The 4,250-nt window shown below is 48.2% G+C and overlaps 1 protein-coding gene across 3 annotated transcripts in view; it reads right to left on the reverse strand.

The window, feature by feature from the left end:
* PLEKHA1 (pleckstrin homology domain containing A1) overlaps positions 1–3,933 on the reverse strand; it is a 44,271-nt gene extending 40,338 nt beyond the window's left edge. Inside the window, exon 1 of one of the 3 annotated variants that reach the window (XM_018563972.1) lies at positions 3,789–3,933. The gene's annotated coding sequence lies outside the window, so the exon portion shown is untranslated. The remainder of the gene's footprint in view (positions 1–3,788) is intronic. The other 2 variants (XM_018563973.1, XM_018563974.1) reach the window with 2 other exon arrangements.
* Positions 3,934–4,250: the final 317 nt, after the last annotated feature.

Below are 4,250 nucleotides of genomic sequence, written 5' to 3' on the forward strand. Positions count from 1 at the left end.
CACACTAATTTTATTTGTTATTCTTGACCATAATATATACTGACCGATAAAAAAAAAGTCAGCACCTGGATTTAGCCAAGCAAATAGGTAAGAGCCGTCCATTGGATAGAAAGGCTAGGTTCAAGAATGTTATGTCCCCAAAAAATGAGGTCAGCTGCCTACCTGAATATACTAAATGACCAGATTTTTCCATCGATTGATTCTTTTTTCCCTGATGACACATTGGGCATATTCCAAGAAGATAATGCCAGGATTCATCGGGCTCACATGGTGAAAGAGCAGTCCAGGGAGCATGGGACATCACTGTCACACATGGATTGGCCACCACAGAGTCCAGACCTTAACCCCCATTGAGAATCTTTGGGATGTGCTGGAGAAGACTTTACACAGTGGTCCAACTCTCCCATCATCACTACATGATTTGGTGAAAAATAATGCATCTCTGAACAGAAATAAAATGTTGTGACATTGCATAAGCTTATCGAAATGATGCCACGGCGAATGCGTGCCATAATCAAAGCTAAAGGTTTCAATCGAAATATTAGAGTGTGTGACTTTTTTTTTTTGGCAAGGCATTGTATAAAGAAGAAGATATGAATGAAACCACTACACATCCCCTTTAGGTCAGACATGCAGAACTACAAATAAACAGAAAACAGCACCGAGCTCTGTACAGGCCTCAGAACTGCTTGTTTCTCAAGTAAGGTTCCTATTCGTGAGCTGCAACGCATACCTCTGCTGGTTTCTATTTGGTTTCCCTTCTCGGGTGGAATGGTTCCGGGGGGGGGCTTTTGTTTTGTGGCAGGAGGGGGCGTGGCGGTGCATTGAACTCGTGGCACATTAGTGCCTGCGTTCCGGTCCAGTGAGATCTGCAAAACAATACTGCGAGCACCACCACGCCCCCTCCCGCCCCAAAACAAAGTTAGCCGGCCGTGTTGCGTTCCAGAGGTCGAATGCACTGGAACGCACTCTTGATGGTGTGATAGGGCCCTTAGACCTCATCCTGCTCGTGCCCAGACCTCTCCGTCTCCACCAGCCCAGCCACCCCTCCTCCCGGGCGCAGTGCTGCCTCACCTTTCACGCTCTACCACCTCTAGTGATTTTTTCCCCCACTGAAATGCAATTCAGCAATTGCGGGTTCCATTTATCTGCCCTTGTTGGTTCTCTTTAAAACAAGTAGATGGTGTTGTGTCAAAATTTAGAACGATACACCAATTAGGCATACACATTCTTCAAAGCGCAACAGTAGGAGCCATTATAAGCATGGAGCCAACTCTAAAAAATGAAAAGTAAACCTTCAGGATAGAAATACGGCAGCTGCAATTTCTGGCATGTTTTTTTTATACTTAAAGTCCAACTCAGTAAACAGTAAAGCAAGGATGACCGTCCTGAAGCATGAGTTCACAAAAACAAGAAGACAATGGCCGCTGCCACAGTTCAGTCCCGATAGGGACCTTAGAGGGGGGAAAAAAAGCAAGACACGGGAAAAATGTGACAGTCCTTTTTTGGAGTGAACTTCTGGGTATAAACCAGTTCTACTACATTAAACACGCCGTATGAGTGCTCACAAGCTACTTGCTAGTTAAACATAACTTTCTGCATGCCCCTTCATGATTTTTCCACCTCCGCTGAGCAGCGACAAGGACCAAAGAACATTTTTGAAATAGTGATGTCTACCAGGCAGACGGCTCTGGGATCAGACTTAGAAATGGGCCTATTAATCCAGGGAATTTACACTTCCTTTTATCTGCCTCCGAGACTCTCCTGCTTGTGTGGGTGTCACCAGCAATCCTCTACAAGAAGGAAAAGATACCTCATCGTAACGAAGGATTCATCTGATCAAAACTGATATCAACAACTGAAACCTGATTGCAGAATAAGCCTTTAGCCCTGGTTTTGCGCTTTTGTACACACGTTAGCAGTATGTGGTTATTTGTGCGTTGTGCACATTTGTATGTGCGTTTTAGCACGCGTACATGAAGACGCAGCTCATAAACCATTGTGAGCAATGGAAGAACGCGTGTATAAACGCGCAAAAACGCTCACGAAAATGTGCAACCTACTTCTGTTGCGCATTTTTGGGCATTTCCAAAGAAGTCTATGGGGAGTAGGGCTGCAACAACTAATCGACATAATCGATTATAATCGATTATTGAAAAAGTTGTCAACTTTTTCAATAATCGATTAATCGGCTTCTGATCAGTTGGCCCTGTTCACGGCTCCACACACGCTGCGCGCCGCACCTCCTCCCCAAGTGTTGGGCAGTTAAAAGCGCTTTTCGAACTGTTCAAAAACGCCTGGGTGTGAACCAGGGCTAAAGGCCAGATCCACTCTAAATCCACTTCAATAACACGCAGCATGTCAAGCATTTCTGAGCATTGCGGTAAAAGGAGCCAATTCATTTCAAATGGTCTGCCCACGTACCACACTGTAGGTTGTAAACACACACACGCCATTTTTTCCCCAATAAAATGATGTTTCATTTTTGTAGGTTGTGTTGCCATAAAAACACATGCGCCTAAGTCTCATCACGCTAGCTGCTTCACGTATGGCACATTTTACCATGCGTTACCACAACACACATTTCATTATAGCTTACAGTTGTTTTACATTTACATCGCAAAAGGCAGTTTTAGAGGAGAGTATCTGTGCATTTTTCATTCACTTTTCAACCGACTGCCTTTCAACCGACTACGACTTTTCATCCGTCTCCCTTTCCCCTGACTACGACTTTGCATCCGTCTCCCTTTCCCCTGACTACGACTTTGCATCCGTCTCCCTTTCCCCGACTATAACTTAGAACCTGTATTCCCTTCCCCACCTATAACTTTGTGCCCATAGCCCTTCTCCACCTTCAACTTTGCACGCATCTCCCCTTCCTCGCCTAAAACTCTGCTCCCGTCTCCCTGAGCACCACTCTGCGCCCGTCTCCCCTTCTCCTCATACAACTTTGCGCCCGTCTCCCCTTCTCCTCATACAACTTTGCGCCCGTCTCCCCTTCTCCTCATACAACTTTGCGCCCGTCTCCCCTTCTCCTCATACAACTTTGCGCCCACTTCCCCTCATCCAACTTTGCGCCCGTCCCCCCTTCTCCTCATACAACTTTGCGCCCGTCTCCCCTACCTGCTACAACTTTGCGCCCGTCTCCCCTACCTGCTACAACTTTGCGCCCGTCTCCCCTACCTGCTACAACTTGGCGCCTGTCTCCCCTACCTGCTACAACTTGGCGCCTGTCTCCCCTGCCTGCTACAACTTGGCGCCCGTCTCCCCTTCTCCTCATACAACTTTGCGCCCGTCTCCCCTTCTCCTCATACTACTTTGCGCCTCTCTCCCCTTCTCCTCATACAACTTTGCGCCCGTCTCCCCTTCTCCTCATACTACTTTGCGCCTCTCTCCCCTTCTCCTCATACAACTTTGCGCCCGTCTCCCCTTCCTCCTCATACAACTTTGCGCCCGTCTCCCCTTCCTCCTACAACTTTGTGCCCGTCTCCCCTTCCTCCTACAACTTATAGCATGTCTCCCCTTCTCCTCCTATAACTTTGTGGCCATCTCCCCTTCTTCACCAAAAACTTTGGCTAGCAGGCTGTCACGTCATCCCCATCTCTTGCCGTCAAGTGTCCTAGTCATGGCTCTCTGCCTATACAACCATTGGGATGTCTAATGTAACGCCTATGACGCTCTGTCAGATCACACGGCTCGGTGCTGTCAGCCTCTGGAGCTCTGTGTGTATCTCGCCCATGTCATACAGTATGAGGCTCGGTGGCAGCCATTTATGGCGGAGGTCTCACCTGTGCAGAGCTCTCTCACATCCGCCGGTATGCCCGGTGCTGGCTCCTCTCCATGCACACCCAGCCCGCCGTCACTCGTCAACTCCGCACGTCACTTTTCTCCTCCGCTCCCTCCCCGCTCTCTCTCCGAGCCTCGACCTAACACCTCCAAGATGGCCGCCGCTTCCCGCCGCTCAACCAATCCGATAGTGCTGTGTGCGTGACGTCACCGTCCGCTCTCCGCCCCACCCTGTCTCAGTCCGCTCAGACCCATACCTGCCCAGAGTGACGTCACTGTTCACTTCAAGGGAAGAAGAGTTGCAAGGTGTCCATGACTCGCTGGGAGATTTGTCCCTGGGAATTTTGTCTTCTAGATTTGAAAGACTGATGACAAGAAGGATCACTGCTCTTTATCAGAATAATAATTGTTTCTTAAAGTATTAGTTCACCTTTGCAATACAATGCACTATGTGGTGAAGAGAT

The sequence above is a fragment of the Nanorana parkeri genome, unplaced genomic scaffold (assembly GCF_000935625.1).
Source record: "Nanorana parkeri isolate BGI_ZX_2015 unplaced genomic scaffold, ASM93562v1 scaffold713, whole genome shotgun sequence".
Lineage (NCBI taxonomy): Eukaryota > Metazoa > Chordata > Amphibia > Anura > Dicroglossidae > Nanorana > Nanorana parkeri.